The sequence below is a fragment of the Pseudophryne corroboree genome, chromosome 8 (assembly GCF_028390025.1).
Source record: "Pseudophryne corroboree isolate aPseCor3 chromosome 8, aPseCor3.hap2, whole genome shotgun sequence".
Lineage (NCBI taxonomy): Eukaryota > Metazoa > Chordata > Amphibia > Anura > Myobatrachidae > Pseudophryne > Pseudophryne corroboree.
In genome coordinates, this window is record NC_086451.1 from 157,090,027 (window position 1) to 157,106,996 (window position 16,970).

The window sequence follows — 16,970 nt, forward strand, 5'->3', positions numbered from 1 at the left end:
ATACTTTCCTACTGAATTAATAAGACATAAGCATTCAATATTTGAGTAAACAAAGAGAAAATAAAGCTATGTATTGGGTTTCACTAAAAAGTCCATTGGAAGACTTGACTATTGTTGTTAAAAGACATAGGCATTCATATTATAGAGCCACAAACCACACTAGTAAAATAAAAACATGATAACATGGGATTTGAACCAATGACAGTCTTAATTTGATAGTGCAAACCCAACACCTTACAAACTGTGCTAACCAGACTGTGCATACCAGACACACAATTTATCAGAGATTTAAGTGAATAAGCTACAGTGTCCAAGGTACTTAACATAATATATTCTATGGGGTGTCATAAGCAAGTCATTAGAATACTTTCCTACTAAATTTATAAGACATAAGCATTCAATATTTGAGTAAACAAAGAGAAAATAAAGCTATCTATTGGGTTTCACTAAAAAGTCCATTGGAAGACTTGACTATTGTTGTTAAAAGACATAGGCATTCATATTATAGAGCCACAAACCACACTAGTAAAATAAAAACATGATAACATGTGATTCGAACCAATGACAGTCCTAATTTGATTGTGCAAACCCAACACCTTACTAACTGTGCTAACCAGACTGCCCATACCTTACACAGAATTTATCAGAGATTTAAGCGAATAAGCTACAGTGTCCAAGGTACTAAACATAATATATTCTATGGGGTGTCATAAGCAAGTCATTAGAATACTTTCCTACTAATATTATAAGACATAAGCATTCAATATTTGAGTAAACAAAAAGAAAATAAAGCTATCTATTAGGTTTCACTAAAAAGTCCATTGGAAGACTTGACTATTGTTGTTAAAAGACATAGGCATTCATATTATAGAGCCACAAACCACACTAGTAAAATAAAAACATGCTAACATGTGATTCGAACCAATGACAGTCTTAATTTGATTGTGTAAACCCAACATCTTACTAACTGTGCTAACCAGACTGCGCATACCTTACACACAATTTATCAGAGATTTAAGTGAATAAGCTACAGTGTCCAAGGTACTAAACATTATAAACTCTATGGGATGTCATAAGCAAGCCATTAGAATACTTTCCTACTAAATTTATAAGACATAAGCATTCAATATTTGAGTAAACAAAGAGAAAATAAAGCTATATATTGGGTTTCACTAAAAAGTCCATTGGATGACTTGACTATTGTTGTTAAAAGACATAGGAATTCATATTATAGAACCGCAAACCACACTAGTAAAATAAAAACATGATAACATGGTATTTGAACCAATGACAGTCTTAATTTGATAGTGCAAACCCAACACCTTACTATCTGTGCTAAACAGACTGTGCATACCGGACACACAATTTATCAGAGATTTAAGTGAATAAGCTTCAGTGTCCAAGGTACTAAACATAATATATTCTATGGGGTGTCATAAGCAAGTCATTAGAATACTTTCCTACTAAATTAATAAGACATTAGCATTCAATATTTGAGTAAACAAAGAGAAAATAAAGCTATCTATTGGGTTTCACTAAAAAGTCCATTGGAAGACTTGACTATTGTTGTTAAAAGACATAGGCATTCATATTATAGAGCCACAAACCACACTAGTAAAATAAAAACATGATAACATGGGATGCGAACCAATGACAGTCTTAATTTCATAGTGCAAACCCAACACCTTACAAACTGTGCTAACCAGACTGTATACAGCAGACACACAATTTATCAGATATTTAAGTGAATAAGCTACAGTGTCCAAGGTACTAAACATAATATATTCTATGGGGTGTCATAAGCAAGTCATTAGTATACTTTCCTACTGAATTAATAAGACATAAGCATTCAATATTTGAGTAAACAAAGAGAAAATAAAGCTATCTATTGGGTTTCACTAAAAAGTCCATTGGAAGACTTGACTATTGTTGTTAAAAGACATAGGCATTCATATTATAGAGCCACAAACCACACTAGTAAAATAAAAACATGGTAACATGGGATTCGAGCCAATGACAGTCCTAATTTGATAGTGCAAACCCAATACTTTACAAACTGTGCTAACCAGACTGTGCATTCCAGACACACAATTTATCAGAGATTTAAGTGAATAAGCTACAGTGTCCAAGGTACTAAACATTATAAACTCTATGGGATGTCATAAGCAAGCCATTAGAATACTTTCCTACTAAATTTATAAGACATAAGCATTCAATATTTGAGTAAACAAAGAGAAAATAAAGCTATATATTGGGTTTCACTAAAAAGTCCATTGGTAGACTTGACTATTGTTGTTAAAAGACATAGGAATTCATATTATAGAACCGCAAACCACACTAGTAAAATAAAAACATTAAAACATAGTAGTCGAACCAACGACAGTCTTAATTAGATAGTACAAACCCAACACCTTACTAACTGTGCTAACCAGACTGTGCATACCAAACACACAATTTATCAGAGATTTAAGTGAATAAACTACAGTGTCCAAGGTACTAAACATAATATATTCTATGGGGTGTCATAAGCAAGTCATTAGAATACTTTCATACTAAAGTTATAAGACACAAGCATTCAGTATTTAAATAAACAAAGAGAAAATAAAGCTATCTATTGGGTTTCACTAAAAAGTCCATTGGAAGACTTGACTATTGTTGTTAAAAAACATAGGCATACATATTATAGAGCCACAAACCACACTAGTAAAATAAAAATATGATAACATGGGATTCAAACCAATGACAGTCTTAATTAGTTAGTACAAACCCAACACCTTACTAACTGTGCTAACCAGAACGTGCATACCAGACACCCAATTTTTCAGAGATTTAAGTGAAAAAGCTACAGTGTCCAAGGTACTAAACATAATATATTCTATGGGGTGTCATAAGCAAGTCATTAGAATACTTTCCTACTTAATTTATAAGACATAAGCATTCAATATTTGAGTAAACAAAGAGAAAATAAAGCTATCTATTGGGTTTCACTAAAATGTCCATTGGAAGATTTGACTATTGTTGTTAAAAGACATAGGCATTCATATTATAGAGTCACAAACCACACTAGTAAATAAAAACATGATAACATGGGATTCGAACCAATGACAGTCTTAATTTGATAGTGCAAACACAACACCTAACTAAACGTGCTAACCAGAACGTGCATACCAGACACCCAATTTATCAGAGATTTAAGTGAATAAGCTACAGTGTCCAAGGTACTAAACATAATATATTCTATGGGGTGTCATAAGCAAGTCATTAGAATACTTTCCTACTAAATTTATAAGACATAAGCATTCAATATTTGAGTAAACAAAGAGAAAATAAAGCTATATATTGGGTTTCACTAAAAGGTCCATTGGAAGACTTGACTATTGTTGTTAAAAGACATAGGCATTCATATTATAGAGCCACAAACCACACTAGTAAAATACAATCATGATAACATGAGATTCGAACCAATGACAAACAGAATTTGAAAGTGCAAACCCAACACCTTACTAACTGTGCTAACCTGACTGTGCATACTAGACACACAATTTATCAGAGATTTAAGTGAATAAGCTACAGTGTCCAAGGTACTAAACATAATATATTCTATGGGGTGTCATAAGCAAGTCATTAGAATACTTTCCTACTAAATTTATAAGACATAGGCATTCAATATTTGAGTACACAAAGAGAAAATAAAGCTATCTATTGGGTTTCACAAAAAAGTCCATTGGAAGACTTGACTATTGTTGTTAAAAGACATAGGCATACATATTATAGAGCTACAAACCACACTAGTAAAATAAAAACATGATAACATGGGATTCGAACCAATGACAGTCTTAATTAGATAGTGCAAACACAACACCTTACTAACTGTGCTAACCAGACCGTGCATACCAGACCTGCAATTTATCAGAGATTTAAGTGAATAAGCTACAGTGTCCAAGGTACTAAACATAATATATTCTATGGGGTGTCATAAGCAAGTCATTAGAATACTTTCCTACTAAATTTATAAGACATAAGCATTCAGTATTTGAGTAAACAAAGAGAAAATTAAGCTATCTATTGGGTTTCACTAAAAAGTCCATTGGAAGACTTGACTATTGTTGTTAAAAGACATAGGCATTCATATTATAGAGCCACAAACCACACTAGTAAAATAAAAACATGATAACATGGGACTCGAGCCAATGACAGTCCTAATTTGATAGTGCAAACCAAACACTTTACTAACTGTGCTAACCAGACTGTTCATAACAAACAAACAATTTATCAAAGATTTAAGTGAATAAGCTACAGTGTCCAAGGTACTAAACATAATAAACTCTATGGGATGTCATAAGCAAGTCATTAGAATACTTTCCTACTAAATTTATAAGACATAAGCATTCAATATTTGAGTAAACAAAGAGAAAATAAAGCTATCTATTGGGTTTCACTAAAAAGTCCATTGGAAGACTTGACTATTGTTGTTAAAAGACATAGGCATTCATATTATAGAGCCACAAACCACACTAGTAAAATACAAACATGATAACATGGGATGCAAACCAATGACAGTCTTAATTTCATAGTGCAAACCCACCGCCTTACTAACTGTGCTAACCAGACTGTGCATACTATGCGCACAATTTATCAGAGATTTAAGTGATTAAGCTACAGTGTCCAAGGTACTAAACATAATATATTCTATGGGGTGTTTTAAGCAAGTCATTAGAATACTTTCCTACTAAAATTTATAAGACATAAGCATTCAATATTTGAGTAAACAAAGAGAAAATAAAGCTCTCTATTGGGTTTCACTAAAAAGTCAATTGGAAGACTTGACTATTGTTGTTAAAAGACATAGGCATTCATATTATAGAGCCACAAACCACACTAGTAAAATAAAAACATGATAACATGGGATTCGAACCAATGACAGTCTTAATTTGATAGTGCAAACCCAACACCTTACAAACTGTGCTAACCATACTGTGCATAGCAGACACGCAATTTATCAGAGATTTAAGTGAATAAGCTACAGTGTCCAAGGTACTAAACATAATATATTCTATGGGGTGTCATAAGCAAGTCATTAGAATACTTTCCTACTGAATTAATAAGACATAAGCATTCAATATTTGAGTAAACAAAGAGAAAATAAAGCTCTCTATTGGGTTTCACTAAAAAGTCAATTGGAAGACTTGACTATTGTTGTTAAAAGACATAGGCATTCATATTATAGAGCCACAAACCACACTAGTAAAATAAAAACATGATAACATGGGATCCGAACCAATGACAGTCTTAATTTGATAATGCAAACCCAACAACTTACTGACTGTGCTAACCAGACTGTGCATACCAGACATGCAATATATCAGAGATTTAAGTGAATAAGCTAGTGTCCAAGGTACTAAACATAATATATTCTATGGGGTGTCATAAGCAAGTCATTAGAATACTTTCCTACTAAATTTATAAGACATAAGCATTCAATATTTGAGTAAACAAAGAGATAATAAAGCTATCTATTGGGTTTCACTAAAAAGTCCATTGGAAGACTTGACTATTGTTGTTAAAAGACATAGGCATTCATATTATAGAGCCACAAACCACACTAGTAAAATAAAAACATGATAACATGGGATTCGAACCAATGACAGTCTTAATTTGATAGTGCAAACCCAACATCTTACTAACTGTGCTAACCAGACTGCGCATACCATGCACACAATTTATCAGAGATTTAAGCGAGTAAGCTACAGTGTCCAAGGTACTAAACATAATATATTCTATGGGGTGTCATAAGAAACTCATTAGAATACTATCCTACTAAATTTATAAGACATAAGCATTCAATGTTTGAGTAAACAAAGAGAAAATAAAGCTATCTATTGGGTTTCACTAAAAAGTCCATTGGAAGACTAGACTATTGTTGTTAAAAGACATAGGCATTCTTATTATAGAACCACAAACCACACTAGTAAAATAAAATCATGATAACATGGGATTCCAACCAATGACAGTCGTAATTTGATTGTGCAAACCCTATACCTTTCTAACTGTGCTAACCAGACTGTGAATACCAAGCACCCAATTTAACAGAGATATAAGTGAATGAGCTACAGTGTCCAAGGTACTAAACATAATATATTCTATGGGGTGTCATAAGCAAGTCATTAGAATACTTTCCTACTGAATTAATAAGACATAAGCATTCAATATTTGAGTAAACAAAGAGAAAATAAAGCTATGTATTGGGTTTCACTAAAAAGTCCATTGGAAGACTTGACTATTGTTGTTAAAAGACATAGGCATTCATATTATAGAGCCACAAACCACACTAGTAAAATAAAAACATGATAACATGTGATTCAAACCAATGACAGTCTTAATTTGATAGTGCAAACCCAACACCTTACTAACTGTGCTTACCAGACTGTGCATACCTTATACACAATTTATCAGAGATTTAAGCGAATAAGCTACAGTGTCCAAGGTACTAAACATAATATATTCTATGGGGTGTCATAAGCAAGTCATTAGAATACTTTCCTACTGAATTAATAAGACATAAGCATTCAATATTTGAGTAAACAAAGAGAAAATAAAGCTATGTATTGGGTTTCACTAAAAAGTCCATTGGAAGACTTGACTATTGTTGTTAAAAGACATAGGCATTCATATTATAGAGCCACAAACCACACTAGTAAAATAAAAACATGATAACATGGGATTTGAACCAATGACAGTCTTAATTTGATAGTGCAAACCCAACACCTTACAAACTGTGCTAACCAGACTGTGCATACCAGACACACAATTTATCAGAGATTTAAGTGAATAAGCTACAGTGTCCAAGGTACTAAACATAATATATTCTATGGGGTGTCATAAGCAAGTCATTAGAATACTTTCCTACTAAATTTATAAGACATAAGCATTCAATATTTGAGTAAACAAAAAGAAAATAAAGCTATCTATTAGGTTTCACTAAAAAGTCCATTGGAAGACTTGACTATTGTTGTTAAAAGACATAGGCATTCATATTATAGAGCCACAAACCACACTAGTAAAATAAAAACATGCTAACATGTGATTCGAACCAATGACAGTCTTAATTTGATTGTGTAAACCCAACATCTTACTAACTGTGCTAACCAGACTGCGCATACCTTACACACAATTTATCAGAGATTTAAGTGAATAAGCTACAGTGTCCAAGGTAGTAAACATTATAAACTCTATGGGATGTCATAAGAAAGCCATTAAAATACTTTCCTACTAAATTTATAAGACATAAGCATTCAATATTTGAGTAAACAAAGAGAAAATAAAGCTATATATTGGGTTTCACTAAAAAGTCCATTGGAAGACTTGACTATTGTTGTTAAAAGACATAGGAATTCATATTATAGAACCGCAAACCACACTAGTAAAATAAAAACATGATAACATGGTATTTGAACCAATGACAGTCTTAATTTGATAGTGCAAACCCAACACCTTACTATCTGTGCTAAACAGACTGTGCATACTGGACACACAATTTATCAGAGATTTAAGTGAATAAGCTTCAGTGTCCAAGGTACTAAACATAATATATTCTATGGGGTGTCATAAGCAAGTCATTAGAATACTTTCCTACTAAATTAATAAGACATTAGCATTCAATATTTGAGTAAACAAAGAGAAAATAAAGCTATCTATTGGGTTTCACTAAAAAGTCCATTGGAAGACTTGACTATTGTTGTTAAAAGACATAGGCATTCATATTATAGAGCCACAAACCACACTAGTAAAATAAAAACATGATAACATGGGATTCGAGCCAATGACAGTCCTAATTTGATAGTGCAAACCAAACACTTTACTAACTGTGCTAACCAGACTGTTCATAACAAACAAACAATTTATCAAAGATTTAAGTGAATAAGCTACAGTGTCCAAGGTACTAAACATAATAAACTCTATGGGATGTCATAAGCAAGTCATTAGAATACTTTCCTACTTAATTTATAAGACATAAGCATTCAATATTTGAGTAAACAAAGAGAAAATAAAGCTATCTATTGGGTTTCACTAAAAAGTCCATTGGAAGACTTGACTATTGTTGTTAAAAGACATAGGCATTCATATTATAGAGCCACAAACCACACTAGTAAAATACAAACATGATAACATGGGATGCAAACCAATGACAGTCTTAATTTCATAGTGCAAACCCACCACCTTACTAACTGTGCTAACCAGACTGTGCATACTATGCGCACAATTTATCAGAGATTTAAGTGATTAAGCTACAGTGTCCAAGGTACTAAACATAATATATTCTATGGGGTGTTTTAAGCAAGTCATTAGAATACTTTCCTACTAAAATTTATAAGACATAAGCATTCAATATTTGAGTAAACAAAGAGAAAATAAAGCTCTCTATTGGGTTTCACTAAAAAGTCAATTGGAAGACTTGACTATTGTTGTTAAAAGACATAGGCATTCATATTATAGAGCCACAAACCACACTAGTAAAATAAAAACATGATAACATGGGATTCGAACCAATGACAGTCTTAATTTGATAGTGCAAACCCAACACCTTACAAACTGTGCTAACCATACTGTGCATAGCAGACACGCAATTTATCAGAGATTTAAGTGAATAAGCTACAGTGTCCAAGGTACTAAACATAATATATTCTATGGGGTGTCATAAGCAAGTCATTAGAATACTTTCCTACTGAATTAATAAGACATAAGCATTCAATATTTGAGTAAACAAAGAGAAAATAAAGCTCTCTATTGGGTTTCACTAAAAAGTCAATTGGAAGACTTGACTATTGTTGTTAAAAGACATAGGCATTCATATTATAGAGCCACAAACCACACTAGTAAAATAAAAACATGATAACATGGGATCCGAACCAATGACAGTCTTAATTTGATAATGCAAACCCAACAACTTACTGACTGTGCTAACCAGACTGTGCATACCAGACATGCAATTTATCAGAGATTTAAGTGAATAAGCTAGTGTCCAAGGTACTAAACATAATATATTCTATGGGGTGTCATAAGCAAGTCATTAGAATACTTTCCTACTAAATTTATAAGACATAAGCATTCAATATTTGAGTAAACAAAGAGATAATAAAGCTATCTATTGGGTTTCACTAAAAAGTCCATTGGAAGACTTGACTATTGTTGTTAAAAGACATAGGCATTCATATTATAGAGCCACAAACCACACTAGTAAAATAAAAACATGATAACATGGGATTCGAACCAATGACAGTCTTAATTTGATAGTGCAAACCCAACATTTTACTAACTGTGCTAACCAGACTGCGCATACCATGCACACAATTTATCAGAGATTTAAGCGAGTAAGCTACAGTGTCCAAGGTACTAAACATAATATATTCTATGGGGTGTCATAAGAAACTCATTAGAATACTATCCTACTAAATTTATAAGACATAAGCATTCAATGTTTGAGTAAACAAAGAGAAAATAAAGCTATCTATTGGGTTTCACTAAAAAGTCCATTGGAAGACTAGACTATTGTTGTTAAAAGACATAGGCATTCATATTATAGAGCCACAAACCACACTAGTAAAATAAAAACATGATAACATGGGATTTGAACCAATGACAGTCTTAATTTGATAGTGCAAACCCAACACCTTACAAACTGTGCTAACCAGACTGTGCATAGCAGACATGCAATTTATCAGAGATTTAAGTGAATAAGCTACAGTGTCCAAGGTACTAAACATAATATATTCTATGGGGTGTCATAAGCAAGTCATTAGAATACTTTCCTACTAAATTTATAAGACATAAGCATTCAATATTTGAGTAAACAAAGAGATAATAAAGCTATCTATTGGGTTTCACTAAAAAGTCCATTGGAAGACTTGACTATTGTTGTTAAAAGACATATGCATTCATATTATAGAGCCACAAACCACACTAGTAAAATAAAAACATGATAACATGAGATTTGAACCAATGACAGTCTTAATTTGATACTGCAAACCCAACACCTTACTAACTGTGCTAAACAGACTGTGCATGCCAGACACACAATTTATCAGAGATTTAAGTGAAATAGCTTCAGTGTCCAAGGTACTAAACATAATATATTCTATGGGGTGTCATAAGCAAGTCATTAGAATACTTTCCTACTAAATTAATAAGACATTAGCATTCAATATTTGAGTAAACAAAGAGAAAATAAAGCTATCTATTGGGTTTCACTAAAAAGTCCATTGGAAGACTTGACTATTGCTGTTAAAAGACATAGGCATTCATATTATAGAGCCACAAACCACACTAGTAAAATAAAAACATGATAACATGGGATTTGAACCAATGACAGTCTTAATTTGATAGTGCAAACCCAACACCTTACTAACCGTGCTAACCAGACTGTGCATACCAGACACACAATTTATCAGAGATTTAAGTGAATAAGCTACAGTGTCCAAGGTACTAAACATAATATATTCTATGGGGTGTCATAAGCAAGTCATTAGAATACTTTCCTACTAAATTTATAAGACATAAGCATTCAATATTTGAGTTAACAAAGAGAAAATAAAGCTATCTATTGGGTTTCACTAAAAAGTCCATTGGAAGACTTGACTATTGTTGTTAAAAGACATAGGCATTCATATTATAGAGCCACAAACCACACTAGTAAAATAAAAACATGATAACATGGAATTCGAACCAATGACAGTCTTAATTTGATAGTGCAAACCCAACACCTTACTAACTGTGCTAACCAGACTGTGCATACCATACACACAATTTATCAGAGATTTAAGCGAATAAGCTACAGTGTCCAAGATACTAAACATAATATATTCTATGGGGTGTCATAAGCAAGTCATTAGAATACTTTCCTACAAAATTTATAAGACATAAGCATTCAATATTTGAGTAAACAAAGAGATAATAAAGCTATCTATTGGGTTTCACTAAAAAGTCCATTGGAAGACTTGACTATTGTTGTTAAAAGACATAGGCATTCATATTATAGAGCCACAAATCACACTAGTAAAATAAAAACATGATAACATGGGATCCAAACCAATGACAGTCTTAATTTGATAATGCAAACCCAACAACTTACTGACTGTGCTAACCAGACTGAGAATACCAGACAAGCAATTTATCAGAGATTTAAGTGAATAAGCTAGTGTCCAAGGTACTAAACATAATATATTCTATGGGGTGTCATAAGCAAGTCATTAGAATACTTTCCTACTAAATTTATAAGACATAAGCATTCAATATTTGAGTAAACAAAGAGATAATAAAGCTATCTATTGGGTTTCACTAAAAAGTCCATTGGAAGACTTGACTATTGTTGTTAAAAGACATAGGCATTCATATTATAGAGCCACAAACCACACTAGTAAAATAAAAACATGATAACATGGGATTCGAACCAATGACAGTCTTAATTTGATAGTGCAAACCCAACACCTTACTAACTGTGCTAACCAGACTGCGCATACCATACACACAATTTATCAGAGATTTAAGCGAGTAAGCTACAGTGTCCAAGGTACTAAACATAATATATTCTATGGGGTGTCATAAGAAAGTCATTAGAATACTTTCCTACTAAATTTATAAGACATGAGCATTCAATATTTGAGTAAACAAAGAGAAAATAAAGCTATCTATTGGGTTTCACTAAAAAGTCCATTGGAAGACTAGACTATTGTTGTTAAAAGACATAGGCATTCATATTATAGAGCCACAAACCACACTAGTAAAATAAAAACATGATAACATGGGATTCGAACCAATGACAGTCTTAATTTTATAGTGCAAACCCAACACCTTACTAACTGTGCTAACCAGACTGCGCGTACCATGCACACAATTTATCAGAGATTTAAGCGAGTAAGCTACAGTGTCCAAGGTACTAAACATAATATATTCTATGGGGTGTCATAAGAAAGTCATTAGAATACTTTCCTACTAAATTTATAAGACATAAGCATTCAATATTTGAGTAAACAAAGAGAAAATAAAGTTATCTATTGGGTTTCACTAAAAAGTCCATTGGAAGACTTGACTATTGTTGTTTAAAGACATAGGCATTCATATTATAGAGCCACAAACCACACTAGTAAAATAAAAACATGATAACATGGAATTTGAACCAATGACAGTCTTAATTTGATAGTGCAAACCCAACACCTTACTAACCGTGCTAACCAGACTGTGCATACCAGACACACAATTTATCAGAGATTTAAGTGAATAAGCTACAGTGTCCAAGGTACTAAACACAATATATTCTATGGGGTGTCATAAGCAAGTCATTAGAATACTTTCCTACAAAATTTATAAGACATAAGCATTCAATATTTGAGTAAACAAAGAGAAAATAAAGTTATCTATTGGGTTTCACTAAAAAGTCCATTGGAAGACTTGACTATTGTTGTTAAAAGACATAGGCATTCATATTATAGAGCCGCAAATCACACTAGTACAATAAAAACATGATAACATGGGATCCGAACCAATGACAGTCTTAATTTGATAATGCAAACCCAACAACTTACTGACTGTGCTAACCAGACTGTGCATACCAGACATGCAATTTATCAGAGATTTAAGAGAATAAGCTAGTGTCCAAGGTACTAAACATAATATATTCTATGGGGTGTCATAAGCAAGTCATTAGAATACTTTCCTACTAAATTTATAAGACATAAGCATTCAATATTTGAGTAAACAAAGAGATAATAAAGCTATCTATTGGGTTTCACTAAAAAGTCCATTGGAAGACTTGACTATTGTTGTTAAAAGACATAGGCATTCATATTATAGAGCCACAAACCACACTAGTAAAATAAAAACATGATAACATGGGATTCGAACCAATGACAGTCTTAATTTTATAGTGCAAACCCAACACCTTACTAACTGTGCTAACCAGACTGCGCGTACCATGCACACAATTTATCAGAGATTAAAGCGAGTAAGCTACAGTGTCCAAGGTACTAAACATAATATATTCTATGGGGTGTCATAAGAAAGTCATTAGAATACTTTCCTACTAAATTTATAAGACATAAGCATTCAATATTTGAGTAAACAAAGAGAAAATAAAGCTATCTATTGGGTTTCACTAAAAAGTCCATTGGAAGACTAGACTATTGTTGTTAAAAGACATAGGCATTCATATTATAGAGCCACAAACCACACTAGTAAAATAAATACATGATAACATGGGATGCAAACCAATGACAGTCTTAATTTGATAGTGCAAACCCAACACCTTACAAACTGTGCTAACCAGACTGTGCATATCAGACACGCAATTTATCAGAGATTTAAGTGAATAAGCTACAGTGTCCAAGGTACTAAACATAATATATTCTATGGGGTGTCATAAGCAAGTCATTAGAATACTTTCCTACTAAATTTATAAGACATAAGCATTCAATATTTGAGTAAACAAAGAGATAATAAAGCTATCTATTGGGTTTCACTAAAAAGTCCATTGGAAGACTTGACTATTGTTGTTAAAAGACATAGGCATTCATATTATAGAGCCACAAACCACACTAGTAAAATAAAAACATGATAACATGGGAATTGAACCAATGACAGTCTTAATTTGATACTGCAAACCCAACACCTTACTAACCGTGCTAACCAGACTGTGCATACCAGACACAAAATTTATCAGAGATTTAAGTGAATAAGCTACAGTGTCCAAGGTACTAAACATAATATATTCTATGGGGTGTCATAAGCAAGTCATTAGAATACTTTCCTACTAAATTTATAAGACATAAGCATTCAATATTTGAGTAAACAAAGAGAAAATAAAGCTATCTATTGGGTTTCACTAAAAAGTCCATTGGAAGACTTGACTATTGTTGTTAAAAGACATAGGCATTCATATTATAGAGCCACAAACCACACTAGTAAGATAAAAACATGATAACATGGGATCCGAACCAAATGACAGTCTTAATTTGATAGTGCAAACCCAACACCTTACTGACCGTGCTAACCAGACGGTGCATAACAAACATCCAATTTATCAGAGATTTAAGTGAATAAGCTAGTGTCCAAGGTACTAAACATAATATATTCTATGGGGTGTCATAAGCAAGTCATTAGAATACTTTCCTACTAAATTTATAAGACATAAGCATTCAATATTTGAGTAAACAAAGAGAAAATAAAGCTATCTATTGGGTTTCACTAAAAAGTCCATTGGAAGACTTGATTATTGTTGTTAAAAGACATAGGCATTCATATTATAGAGCCACAGACCACACTAGTAAAATAAAAACATGATAACATGGGATTCGAACCAATGACAGTCCTAATTTGATAGTGCAAACCCAACACCTTACTAACTGTGCTAACCAGACTGTGCATACCATACACACAATTTATCAGAGATTTAAGTGAATAAGCTACAGTGTCCAAGATACTAAACATAATATATTCTATGGGGTGTCATAAGCAAGTCATTAGAATACTTTCCTACAAAATTTATAAGACATAAGCATTCAATATTTTAGTAAACAAAGAGAAAATAAAGCTATCTATTGGGTTTCACTAAAAAGTCTATTGGAAGAATTGACTTGTTGTTAAAAGACATAGTGATTCATATTCTAGAGCCACAAACCACAATGCAGACTAGTAAAACAGAAATATGCTTACATGGGATTAAAACCAATAACCATCTTAATTTGATAGCGCAAACCCAACACCTTACCAGCTGTGCTAACAATTCTGCACAAAATCTGCACTATTGATCAGAGATTTAAGTAAATCAGCTACAATGTCCAAGGTACTAAACATGATATATTCAATGGGGTGTCATAAGCAAGTCATTATAATACTTTACTACTAAATTTATAAGACATATGCATTAAATATTTAAGTAAACAAAGATAAAATAAAGCTATCTATTGGGTTTCACTAAAAAGTCCATTGGAAGACTTGACTATTGTTGTTAATAGACATAGGCATTCATATTATAAAGCCACAATGCAGACTAGTAAAATAAAAACATGCTTACATTGGATTCAAACAAATTACAGTCTTAATTTGATATTGCAAAGCAAACACCTTACCAACTGTGCTAAACGTTCTGCACATAAACTGCACAATTGATCAGAGATTTAAGTAAATCAGCTACAGTGTCCAAGATACTAAACATGATATATTCAATGGAGTGTCATAAGCAAGTCATTAGAATACTTTACTACTAAATGTATAAGACATATGCATTCAATATTTGAGTAAACAAAGAAAAAATAAAGCTATCTATTGGGTTTCCCTAAAAAGTCCATTGGAAGACTTGACTATTTTTGTTAAAAAACATAGGTATTCACATTATAGAGCCACAACCCACAATGCAGACTAGTAAAATAAATACATGCTTTCATGGGATTCAAACCACAGACCGTCTTAAATTGATAGTGCAAACCCAACACCTTACCAACTGAGCTTACCAGTCTGTGCATACCAACCACACAATTTATCAGATTTAAGTAAATAAGCTACAATGTCCAAGGTACTAAACATGATATATTCAATGGGGTGTCATAAGCAAGTCATTAGAATACTTTACTACTAAATTTATAAGACATATGCTTTCAATATTTGAGTAAACAAAGAGAAAATAAATCTATCTATTGGGTTTCACTAAAAAGTCCATTGGAAAACTTGACTATTGTTGATAATAGACATAGGCATTCATATTATAGAGTCACAAACCACGAGGCAGACTAGTAAAATAAATACATGCTTTCATACCAAAGACCGTCTTAATTTGATATTGCAAACCCAACACCTTACCTACTGTGCTAACCATTCTGCACACAAGCCACTCAATTGATCAGAGATTTAAGTAAATCAGCTACAGTGTCCAAAGTACTAAACATGATATATTCAATGGGGTGTCATAAGCAAGTCATTAGTATACTTTACTACTAAATTTATAAGACATATGCATTCAATATTTGAGTAAACAAAGAGAAAATAAAGCTATCTATTGGGTTTCACTAAAAAGTCCATTGGAAGACTTGACTATTGTTGTTAAAAGACATAGGCATTCATATTATAGAGCCACAAACCACAATTCAGACCAGTAAAATAAAAACATGCTTACATGGGATTCAAACAAATGACCGTCTTAATTTGATAGTGCAAACCCAACACCTTACCAACTGTGCTAACTAGTCTGTGCATACCAGCCACGCAATTTATCAGAATTAAGTCAATAAGCTTCAATGTCCAAGGTACTAAAAATGATATATTCTATGGAGTGTCATAAGCAAGTCATTAGAATACTTTACTATTAATGTTATAAGACATATGCATTCAATATTTGAGTAAACAAAGAGAAAATAAAGCTATCTATTGGGTTTCACTAAAAAGTCCATTGGAAGACTTGACTATTGTTGTTAAAAGACATAGGCATTCATAATATAGAGCCACAAACCACAATGCAGACCAGTAAAATAGAAACATGCTTACATGGGATTAAAACAAATGACCATCTTAATTTGATAATGCAAACCCAACACATTACCAACTGTGCTAACCAGTCTGTGCATACCAGTTGCTCAATTTATCAGTGATTTAAGTAAATAGGCTACAATGTACAAGGTACTAAACCTGATATATTTTATGGGGTGTCATAAGCAAGTCATTAGAATACTTTACTACTAAAGTTATACGACATGCATTCAGTATTTGAATAAACAAAGATAAAATATAGTTATCTTTTGGGTTTCACTAACAAGTCAATTGGAAGACTTGATTATTGTTGTTAAAATACATATGCATTACATTGTATAGAGCCACAAACCACACTAGTAAAATAAAAACATGCTTGGATGGAATTCAAACCAATGACAGTCTTAGTTTGATAGTGCAAACCCAACACCTTACCAACTGTGCTAACCAGTCTGCACACAATC